The 12,205-nt window shown below is 45.2% G+C and overlaps 1 pseudogene; it reads right to left on the reverse strand.

The window, feature by feature from the left end:
* Positions 1-11,269: 11,269 nt before the first annotated feature.
* LOC107180537 lies at positions 11,270-11,928 on the reverse strand (annotated as a pseudogene).
* Between the last annotated feature and the right edge of the window lie 277 nt (positions 11,929-12,205).

Below are 12,205 nucleotides of genomic sequence, written 5' to 3' on the forward strand. Positions count from 1 at the left end.
GTATGTGAGTCTTTAATATCTCTCTCAGTCTCTTCCCATTTGACCTTGGCTGTCCATTTTCAGGTGACACGAGGACCTAATGTCATGTGAATAAATCGGTAGAGATCTGAGCCCCGGATGGTAAGCTCTATTAGAATTCTAAATTTCAGGGATCGCCTGGGTGGCTCAGTTAGTGAAGCCTCTGACTCTTGATTTTGGCTCAGGTTATGGTCCCAGGTCATGAGATCAAGCCCCGCGTCAGGCTCCGAGATGAGCAGGGAGCCTGCTTAAGATTCTCTCTCCCCCTCTGCCCCTCCCCCGCTTGTGCTCTCTTGTGCAATCTCACTCTCTCTCTCTCTCTCAAATTAAAAAAAGAAGAAGAATTCTAAATTCCTGGGGCACCTGGCTGGCTCGGTCGGTAGAGCGTGAGACACTTGACCTTGGAGCTGTGTGTTGGAGCCCCACGTTGGGGATCGAATTGACATCCAAAATAAGTTAAATAAAATTCTGGCTCATCTTCTGAGTGTCAAGGGATTAGTAGATTCAGAATATTTAAGGAGAGGAGGTAAAGGGAAGGAGCACTCAGACAAGTTAGTCAGTGTGCATTTCTTTATAGATTCAGCATCGGCTTGTTGTATATGCTTTTCATTTGCCTTTTGTAAAGAATCTTTAAAAATTTTTTTTAATGTTTATTCTTGAGAGAGAGAGAGAGAGCATGAGTGGGGGAGGGCAGAAGAGAGGAGGAGACACAGAATCCGAAGCAGGCTCCAGGCTCCGAGCTGTCAGCACAGAGCTGGATGCAGGGCCTGAACTCACTGACTGTGAGTGAGATCATGACCTGAGCCGAAGTCAGATGCTTAACGGACTGAGCCACCCAGGCGCCCCAGTGAACTGGTTTGGGGAAATTCGGGATCCTTTTTCTCTAGAGCATCTCCTAAATGGATAAGATTAGGTGAGATTCCCTATCGTGGCCACTGGAATTTTCAAGATTACCTTTAGTAAGGTTAGCCCACTGGTTCAAAAAACAGAGGTTCCGGGCCCCCTTTTTTTTTTTTTTTAAGTTTGTTTATATTGAGAGACAGAGGGAGGGAGAGTACACGCACACATGTGAGTGAGAAAAGGGGAGAGAGAGAGGGAGACAGAGAATCCCAAGCAGGCTGCGCACCGTCAGCACAGAGCCGGATGCAGGGCTCAAACGCATGAATCGCGAGATCATGACCTGAGCCAAAACCAAGAGTTGGACACTTAACTGGCTGAGCCCCCCCAGGCGCCCCCTGGGCCTCTAATTTCTATTCCTAGAGTTAGTTGGGGTTCCAGATGGAGGAAGCCCCGGTTGTTTAGACTCAGAAAAACCCATTTCTCTCTCTCTCTCTCTCTTGTTTTCTTTTTCTCTTATTACACGAGGCCTCACACCGGACCCAGCCCAGCTTAAGTCAGATTCAGTCCGACCTTGGACCCAGTCCAGTTTCTAAGTTGGACCTAGTCTGATCCTGGACTCAGTCCAGTTTCTTTTACGTTGGCTGACCCCAGCCCTGGACTGGAGAAAGAAAATGCTGGAAGAAATTCAGAGAGCTCTTTTCAGGGCAAACCCTCCACCCCACCCCACCCCCCCACCCCAGGAGGTCAAATCCCAGGGGATTTACTCGCCCAGAGTCAGTGAGAAAGCAGCGAGCTCAGTTCTCCAGCAAGTGCCGGCTCCTGGTCGCTCGCTGCTCCCGGGGCCTTTGGGGGTCTCCTTCGGATCCCACTGCTGGCCGGAACCCTTCAAAGACAAACTGAAGCATATTCGAATTTTAGGTATTTATTTGAGCAAAAATCCATCCGAATTGGGCAGCGCTCAGCTAAAAATGGTCAGAAGCGCTCCCTCGGGGGAGCTGGGAAAAACTTTATTTACGGGGCGACGGAGGAAGCAAAGTGGGGAGATTACGGATTAGCTATAGCTTGAATCCTAGTCGGCTAATGTGACTGGGCATCCTTCAGTTTTGCTTTTTGAGGGACTTACGGGCTTGGGTTTGGGTTTGCTGAGGCAGGCCCTGCGCCGTTAAAGCCACCTCAGCTTAGTGGCCTCCTTGCTTAAGTAACAGGTGACAAGCTGGAAACTTTGGGGCCGGTATCAAAACCAGAACACCTCGTGTTTGCTCCTCGCCCCTCCCCTGCAGTTCTCTGACTCGGATCCTTGGTCCACCGTGTTGTGTGTCCATAGGGTGGCTGGTCCTAGCCTACAAGGGCCAGGGCCACCCGGGGCACGTGGGAGCCCTCCATCCCCAGTGCCTCAGTGGTTCCTTGGGCGGTCCCGTGGAAGGAAGGGCCCGGCTGCTGACCAGAACGGAGGGACTGGACTTGCCAGGTTCTCCGAAAGGTAGAGCTGAACTCTTCCAAGGAACAAGAAGCCTGTGGGTGTCAAAGGGGTGTAAATGCAGTTTGTGAATTGAATCACTCCGGGTGCCTTGGCTGTAGGGCAAATGGTACTTGCTGGGGGCTGGAGGGTGTTTCCTGAGTTCAAGCCCCACGTGGAGCGTTGCGATTACTTTAAAAAATGAATAAACATATAAGGAGCGCCTGGGTGGCTCAGCACGTTAAGCATCTGACTCTTGATTTAGGCTCAGGTCATGATCCCTTGGTTCCTGAGATCGGCCTCCTCACGGGGCTCCGTGCTGGTGCTGGGCGTGGAGCCTGCTGGGGGTTCTCTCTCTCCTTCTCTCTCTCTGCCCCTCCCCTGCTCGTGCTCTCTCTCTCATAAATAAATAACTAAATACATCAACTTTAAAAAGAAAGAAGATTAAAAAAAATAGGGGTGCCTGGGTGGCTCAGGCGGTTGAGCGTCCCGCTTCAGCTCAGGCCGTGATCTCAAGGGTTTGAGTGAGTTTGAATCCTGCATTGGGCTCTCTGCTGTCAGCGCAGAGCCCGCTTCAGTTCCTGTCTCCCTCTCTCTCTCTCTCTCTCTCAAAAATAAATAAACAACAACAAAAAGATCAAAAATGAATCATCCCTTGTAAAATCCCGAAGGAATTGCAAACATAAAGATTATCTCCCGGTATAAACTAAAACTTCCGACTTCGTAGGTATGTGTTGGGGGGGGGGGGGAGGAGAAGAAGTTCAACCCCAGCACTTCAACTTGAAAACGAAGCCGCCAACATTTGTGGGTTTTTTCCCGTTTGTTTTTCGAGAAGAGAAAACCGGCAAGCTGTTCCTCAGTGTTAACTTAATCGAGTGTGCAGGTGAGTAGGATGTGACATCCCAAGAGGGACAGTCACAGATGGGAAAGAAATAATTCATCCAGAAACACAGCTGGTATTGGTGGAAGGAAGTCTTAACCCCCGACCTGCCAGTCCCTAAATCCCTGACACTTAAAACCCCTTTTTTTAATGGGGCCCCTGGGTGGCTCAGCCGGTTAGGCGTCCAACTTCCGCTCAGGTCATGATCTCACGGTTTGTGGGTTCAAGTCCGGCATCAGGCTCTGTGCCGACCGCTCAGAGCCTGGAGCCTGTTTCGGATTCTGTGTCTCCCTGTCTCTGCTCCTCCCTTACTCATGCTCTGACTCCTCTCTCTCTCTCTCAAAACTAAATTAAAAAAAATTTTTTTTTCAAAATTTAAAATAAAAATTAAAACGCTTCTTTTCATTATAAAATATTTCAGACATATGGGGGGAAGCTATTATATTCATCCACATATATACCCGTACCTCTCAGCTTTTACAAATCTAAACATTTTGACATGTTTGCTCAGAAATAAAATATCAGAGATGGTTGATCTCCTCCACAAGCCTTCCTCCTCCCTTCCCCTCACACCCTCCCCAAGCTAACGCTTCCTGTGGCCTGATTATTCCCAAACTGCATTTGATACTTTTACTGCTTATGTCCATAAACACCATAAATCAATGACTTTCCTGGGCGTAAGGTTTCAATAAATGGTATCGCTCTATGGTGCTAATTCTGGAACTTTCCAAATTTCTTGCACTCTCCCCACGCCACACAGTCTCTTCTCACACACATGCATTTTTTTTTTCCTTTTTTTCTTTCATTCGCTCTTATTTCTTGACTCTCTGTTCCAAATATTGCCACCAAGGTTGACTCCCTGATAAAAACCCAGGCCAAGACCCTGGGATTTCTGGTTCGGCTTCTGGAGGACCTGGTCCAATGAAGCACTCTTAATGCCCAGGCTGTACGATTCATTAGGGTGATGTGATCAATCAGAAAATACAGGACAACATACCTGCCCCTATGCAAAGGAAGGATAATTCTAAGAGCCACGGCACAAGTGACCTGAGTCCCTGCCACCCCAGCATTGCCGAGATAGAAGCATAGAAGGTTCTCAGAACCAGCCTCAGATGCTGGCCTGCAGCCGGGCCTCCAGCTTCTGGTTGTAGGGATGTCTCCAAGATGGTCCCAATGTCCTACTCTTCCTGATCTGGAACATGAACATGTAAGGATGTGAGGCTTCCCCCTACTTCTCCACCCTACTAAGGTCAAGTCCCACAATGGCCCAACTCCTTGATTTGGCCACAGGCAGAAAGGGGGAACAGAGAGTAATTGACTACCAAGACCTGCATTCCTGTCCTTCTTTCAGGGTGTCAGACGAGATGGGGCGCGTTCAGGGTGTATGGCCATAGACTCTTCCAGTGTGTCAAAGCTGGACATTTGGGATTCCTCTGTCCCTTTTCTATAACGTGTCATCCAACACGGAGCATTCCAGTGGTTGCTTAATGTTTCATTAATCCTGTCTCTTTGTGTGAGTTGGAAAACTTTTGGTGGTAAATGACAGAAAACCCAACTCAAACTGGTTTTTCAAACATTTTTTCAGGGGGAGAGGGTGTACGTTTGTTTTGTTTGTTTGTTTTTCCTCACTGCTGTGGGAGAATCAGCAGGCCACTGAGTTTGGAAGCCTGGGTTAACAGAAGCAGAGTAGCGGGATTGTTCCAGAAGGGAAGGATCTCAGGAGTTGAAGGCAGTTCTGGCAGGATTCCAAGGGAGGCAGGGAAGGGCTGCCTGTGGACACCTCCAAGGTCTTGAGAGCAATGGGAAGATCTCTGGACTGAACTCAAGGAGGAGTTGGTCAAGCTCTGAAAAAGTGAGTCTAGCAGTGGGTCTAGGTGGTCAGAAAAAAGCTCACCTGTGAAAGCCAGCGCACTGGAGGGATCTGAAGGCAGGGCAGGCGTGGATCAGGTGAGTGCGGTTGGGGAAGACCACTCCTGGCATTCTAGCATGTGCAAAGGGAACAGACTCAAGAAGGAAGTAGTTGGGGCGGGGAGGGGGCATCTGGGTGGCTCAGTTGGTTAAGCATCTGACTTCAGCTCAGGTCATGATCTCATGCTTGGTGGGTTCGAGCCCTGCATCGAGCCTTGCACTAACAGTGCGGAGCCTGCCTGGGATTCTCTCATTCTTCCTCTCTTTCTGCCCCTCCCCCCTCCCCCAAGTGTGCATGCAAGCACTCTCTAAATAAACAAACAAACAAACAAACAAAAAGAACAAAGGAGTGGTGGGGCACCCGGTTGGTTCAGTTGGTAAAAAGCGTGTGACTCTTGATCTCAGGCTTGTGAGTTCGAGCACCACGCTGGGTGTAGAGATTACTTAAAACCAAAATCTTTAAAACAAGAAGAAAGAAAGAAAGAAAGAAAGAAAGAAAGAAGAAAGAAAGAAGCACAGATGAGGTATGGTGTGAGGTAGGCCCAAGTATGCAGGGTTTTAAAGACTTATACCACTTGCCTCCAAGAGAATCCTGATTAGGGGAAGACCCCTGGTTGAATTTTGTACATGTTGAATTTGAGATGCCTCTGATGTTAAGTAGGCTGTTGCCCACATGGGTCTGAGCTGGAGGTTTAAAATCACAATTCCCCTTTTATAGATGGTGATTAAATTCCTCAGGCCTAGAGCCCAACGTGACACAATGTAGGGATTTGATGAACATATGAGTGAGTGAATGAACGAACGAATGAACGAATGAACAAATGTAAGAGTCGGATTATTCGTCAGGAGCCCTTTAAAACCAGAAATTCTGGGGGCGCCTGGGTGGCGCAGTCGGTTAAGCGTCCGACTTCAGCCAGGTCACGATCTCGCGGCCCGTGAGTTCGAGCCCCGCGTCAGGCTCTGGGCTGATGGCTCGGAGCCTGGAGCCTGTTTCCGATTCTGTGTCTCCCTCTCTCTCTGCCCCTCCCCCGTTCATGCTCTGTCTCTCTCTGTCCCAAAAATAAATAAAAAAAACGTTGAAAAAAAAAATTAAAAAAAAAAAATAAAAAATAAAAAAAAAAATAAAACCAGAAATTCTGACCAGTCCAGGTAGATGGGATAAATGGAATGAATACAGCTAAAGAAAACATTAGTGAACTGGGTGATCAAATTGAGTAACTTTCCAGAAGGAAGAAGCAAAAAACAAAAATAATAGAAAACATAAAAGAAAAACATAAGATACATGGGGCGCCTGGCTGGCTCGGTCCAAAGAGCGTGTGACTCTTGATCACGGGGTCATGAGTCCGAGCTCCACTGGGCATAGAGATTACTTAAATAAATAAAACTTAAAAAAGAAAAAGAAAAACATAAGATACAGAGCATAGAAGTAGAAGTAAAAATATCCAGACACAAACATCTCAAAAAGAGAAACATAAAAATGGATTGGAGAAAATGTTTGATGACATTTTTTTAAATTTAAAATTTTATTTATTTATTTACATCCAAGTTAGTTAGCATATAGTGTAATAATGATTTCAGCAGATTCCAGTGACTCATTCCCTATGTATAACACCCAGTGCTCATCCCAGTAAGTGTCTTCCTTAATGCCCCTCACCCATTTAGCCCATCCCCTCCACCCATAACCCCTCCAGGAACCTTCAGTTCGCTCTCTGTATTTAAGAGTCTCTTATGTTTTGCTCCTTGTTTTTATATTACTTTTGCTGCCCTTCCCTTATGTTCGTCTGTTTTGTATCTTAAATTCCACATATGAATGAAGTCATCTCATATTTGTCTTTCTTTGTCTAATTTTGCTCAGCATAATACCCTCTAGTTCCATCCACGTAGTTGCAAATGGCAAGATTTCATTTTTTTTATTGCTAAGTAATACTCTATTGCCGAGTAATACTCCATACTATATATATATATATATATATATATATATATATACCACATCTTCTTTATCCATTCATCCGTCGATGAACACCTGGGCTCTTTCCATACTTTGGCTATTGTCAATAGTGCTGCTATGAACATTGGGGTGCATGTGCCCCTTCTTTTTTTTAATGTTTTCATTTATTTTTAGTATACGTGCTGCCAAAGTGAGCATGATGTTTTTATTTATTTTTGAGAGAGAGACAGACACAGAGACAGAGACAGAGCACAAGCAGAGGAGGGGCAGAGAGAGAGGGAGACACAGAATCTGAAGCAGGCTCCAGGCTCTGAGTTAGCAGCACAGAGCCCGACACAGGACTCGAACCCCCAAACCGTGAGATCATGACCTGAGCTGAAGTCAGACGCTTAACCTACTGAACCACCCTGGCACCCCCACATGTGCCCCTTCAAAACGACACACCTATATCCCTTGGATAAATACCTAGTAGTGCAATTTCTGGGTCGTAGAGTGATGACATTTTTTTAAAAAGATGAACTTACTAGAATTTTTAAAAAGATCAAAAGGCTCCACTCCCAACCAAGATACAGAGTTTTCAGCAGGTCACTGCTCCCACTGCAAGAATTAGAAGGGGGGAAAAAAACCCCAGAAAAGTTGCAAGAACCATCTTTTTCAAGAGAGCAGAGGGCTATAAATGCAATGCTATGAATGAATGAAATGAACAAAAATTTCAAAGACAGAAAAGACTCTCCTTCCTGAATGAGCTGAGGATCACTGCTCACATAGTCTTCCCTGGGGCCATTGCCAATTCTGGCCACAAAAGCTTAACTCAGGCAAAGGGACCCAACTGAGAGAATGAGAAACCAGTGGAGTTGCTGGTGGCCATGAGGAGCTGCGGGCTCCTGGAAGCTCCTAAGTAAAAGACAGAGAGTGAAATCTTCTGCAGCCTCATCATGTTTAGAAAACTGAGTCCAATTCAAGAAAGAGGGCCTGCCTGGAACAAAGGATATTTGCCAGACTTTGAAGGTATGTGGGGTAGGAGGCAGGAGAGTTAAGCTCAAAACCTCCAAAATTCAGAAAATCTCCCACTACTCACAGGCTGAGACAGAGGGCTTCCAGAACTGAGGAAGGAACATGTCCGGGAAATGAAGATGAAACAAAGTTAGGTAGAGTTTTGGTAAAACTGGGTCTCATCTCCAGTCTGGCTCCATCCCTACTAGATAGATGTGAGCAGTTTCTTAGTGCACGAGCCTAAAAGAGCACAGATAGAACATTCTCTGGTGGGAGATAAAAATCATCTGCATAAAAGTCAGATGGGCCCAACTTTGGGCCCAGTACGTAAGAAGTTTGGAAGTTACCTATCATAACCAGTAAGCAGGTGAACTACCTGAAAAATGAACAATTCTTCTTAGGTCTGTAAGAGAAGGGAGGTCACAGGGTGCCTGGGTGGCTCAGGTGATCAAGCGTCTGACTTCGGCTCAGGTCATGATCTCGCAGTTTGTGGGTTTGATCCCCACCTTGGGCTCTGTACTCACAGTTCAGAGCCTGGAGCCTGCTTCAGATTCTGTGTCTCCCTCTCTCTCTTCTCCCCTCCCTTGCTCACGCTCTGTCTCTATCTCCCTCTCTCAAAAAATTAACATTAAAAATTTTTTTAATTAAAAAAAAAAAAGAAGGGTGGTCACAGCAAGTGATAGAAGGTCTCAGAGTGACAGGGACATGTGCAGTGAGTCCCCAGAAGTGACCTCGCAAATTGGAGAAACAGACACGTGAATACAGAGAATCCAAACCTACCAGAGCAGAAACCCACAACCCGAAACTTCCATGGGAAGCAGCGCTGGGGTAGGGAAACCCGAACTGTAGGTGACAGTTGGAGGCTCAGTGTGGACAGCTCTGAGAGTTAAAATCTCTAGGGAGACTCAGTCATAAGGGGGCCCTGACACTTTTGTCAGTTTTATCTCCAGGAGCTCGACCCGGTTTTCACAGCATCAGAGAAAAACTCCCTTACTCTTCTGGCCAGGGAAGGGGAAGAGTAACCATTTTGAAATATGCAAGTATTCTGTCCTTCTTAACAGGATCTGCCTTCAAGAGAAGCTATTTAACCAGACCCTAACCAGCTGGGGTTTTATCAGAGCCTAACTGGCCTGGGGAAAGGAAAATACCCAACTCCATATAGTTGTAGCCACACTGTCCCACCTAAGGGAGGAGAGAAAACACACACTTGCGCACATGCATGCACAACAACCGAGAAGACACATGTGAAGTTCATAGCCCAGAGGTAAAGACTCACTAAAAGACTGAGACGTAATCATGGGAATATAGCATGCTTCCTCCTCCCCACATTACCACCACATTACTACTGGCTGATCTACAACAATTCTTTATCCCCAGTATATCATGCTTGTTTATCAAGAAAAAATTACAAGGCATACTAAAAGGCAAAACAAAACAAAACACTGTTTGAAAAGACAAAGCAAGCATCAGGATGTTGGAATTATCAGACCAGGAATTTAAAGCAACTGTGATTAATATGCAATAATTATATCCACTACTGGACAGAGCAGACAGCATGAAAGAACAGATGGGCAATCTAAGGATAGATGGAAATCCTACAAAAGAACTGAAAGAAATGCCAGAGCTCAAAAACCCTGTAACAGAAATGAAGAATGCCTTTGGTAGGTTTATCAGTAGACTTGACACACTTGAGGAAAGACTCTCAGGCTTCAGGACACATCAAGAGAAACCTCCAAAACTGAAAAGCAAAGAGAACAAAGATGGAAAATAACAAAATAAAATATCCAAAGACTGTTGGACAGCTATAAAAAGTGTAACATACACATAATGGGAAAACAGAAGGAGAAGAAAGAGAGAAAGGAACATAAGAAATATATAAAACAACAATGACTGAGAATTTCCCCCAAATTAATAACAGATGCCAAGCCACAAATCCATGAAGTTCAGAGAACACTATGCAGGATAAATGCAAAAACAAAAACCTGTACCCAGGCATATCACATTCACACTACAGAAAATCAAAAATAAAGAAAAAATTCTGAAATAAGCCAGAGGGGAAAGAAAAACACCTTATTTATAGAGGAACAAAGATAAGAGTTACATCCAACTCTCCTGGGAAACCTTACAAACAAGAGAAGAGAGAAGAGTGAGATATTTAAACCATGGACATATTTCATTCTTTCTCATTGCCAAGTAGTATTCCATTGTGTATATAAACCACAATTTCTTTATCCATTCATCAGTTGACGGACATTTAGGCTCTCTCCATAATTTGGCTATTGTTGAAAGTGCTGCTATAAACATTGGGGTACAAGTGCCCTTATGCATCAGCACTCTTGTATCCCTTGGGTAAATTCCTAGCAGTGCTATTGCTGGGTCATAGGGTAGGTCTATTTTTAATTTTTTGAGGATGTAGCCACATGGATGGAACTGGAGAGTGTGATGCTAAGTGAAATAAGTCATACAGAGAAAGACAGATACCATATGTTTTCACTCTTATGTGAATCCTGAGAAACATAACAGAAAACCATGGGGGAGGGGAAGGAAAAAAAAAGTTAGAGAGGGAGAGAGTCAAACCATAAGAGATTCTTAAAAACTGAGAATAACCTGAGGGTTGATGGGGGGTGGGAGGGAGGGGAGGGGAGGGTGGGTGATGGGTATTGAGGAGGGCACCTGTTGGGATGAGCACTGGGTGTTGTATGGAAACCAATTTGACAATAAATTTCATTTTTAAAAATAAAAATTAAAATTAAAAAAAAATAAAGCACGGACAGAAAAAAAATAACCAACCTAGAATTCTGTACTCGGTGAAATTATCCTTCAAACGTGAAGGAGAAATAAAAACTTCCTCAAACAAAAATTGAGAGAATTTTTTGCCAGCAAACCTACCATTTCTTTTAAGAAATGTTAAAAAACAGTTCTTCAGAAAGAAGGAAAATAATATAGGTCAAACATTTGAATCTACATCAAGGAAGAATATCAAAGAAAGAATAAGTGAAAGTAAAATAAAAAATTTCTTTCTTTCTTTCTTTCTTTCTTTCTTTCTTTCTTCTTTCTTTCTTTTCTTCAAAAAGATTTATTGTTTCCATGTAGTCCATGGCTTGGGAGAGGGTTCCAGGGTGGTTAAAAAGCTGCCTAGTGGTTGCAGGGAGAGGCTCAGGTACAAGCTTTGTCACCAGGGGGATGCCAGAGGGGGCCCTCAAAGGATGCTGGGCTTCAGAGGCTCCTAGTCATGTTTTAGGGTGAGCCTTTTGAAGAGACACTGGTCCAATCCAGCCTGGGGACCAGCCAGCCTGCAGATGTGAGTCAGATGGTCACCATCTTGATGAGTTTCACATCCTCATCTAGGAAGTGTTTTTCCAGGAAGTCACAGAGATGGGAGTCTGCACAGGAAGAACCCAGGGCATGTAGATATAAAAGAGCCTGATTCAGGTTCTTCTCAGAACCATGGCAGCTTCCATGGCATCCAGGGTTTATCTTGGGACAGTTTCTTCATGTCTCAAAAGAGGGCATGGCCACCTTGCATCTTCAAGAGAGGCTCAGCACCCTCATGCTTCTCCTCAGCCAACTTGCAGAAGAAGTGACCAACTCCCTGCAGAGCCACACTGTTATGGTCAACATAGAAGCCCAGAGAGAGGTAGGTGCAGGAGGCCTTCAGGTGCATGTTGACCAGGCAGTTGAGGTGGCTTCCACCTCAGGGGAATAATTCTGATGAATCTGGGAGCTCACGGTTGATCGGTAATAAGGAGCTAAGCTCAAAATAGTGTGTTGGCTGGTCCCGGAGGCAGAGGGTGGCCAAGAAGATGGCTCTGAAGGTTGTGACTGGAAAAAAGATTGGAGGGTGGTTGGAGGCTGGTAGAAGGGACATCCCTTGGTCTGTTCCATCAAAACACTGTTAAAGCAAGAGACAGATCTGCAGGACTGCCAGGCATGCTGCTTAGTTTTCTTAGTCTTAATAAGTTTGTCCAAAGTGATAATAGTAACAGTCTATTAATACACACACACACACACACACACACACGCACACAATGGGTTCAAGCCCCTGCTCTATCTCTCTCCCTCTCTGCCCCTCCCTTGCTTGTGCTCACTCTCTCACTCAAAATAAATAAATAAACTTAAAAAAGAAGTGAATGGGTGGGGAAAGGAAAGGTATACCATGGTA

The sequence above is a fragment of the Panthera tigris genome, chromosome D1 (genome assembly GCF_018350195.1).
Source record: "Panthera tigris isolate Pti1 chromosome D1, P.tigris_Pti1_mat1.1, whole genome shotgun sequence".
In the NCBI taxonomy this organism is placed as follows: Eukaryota; Metazoa; Chordata; class Mammalia; order Carnivora; family Felidae; genus Panthera; species Panthera tigris.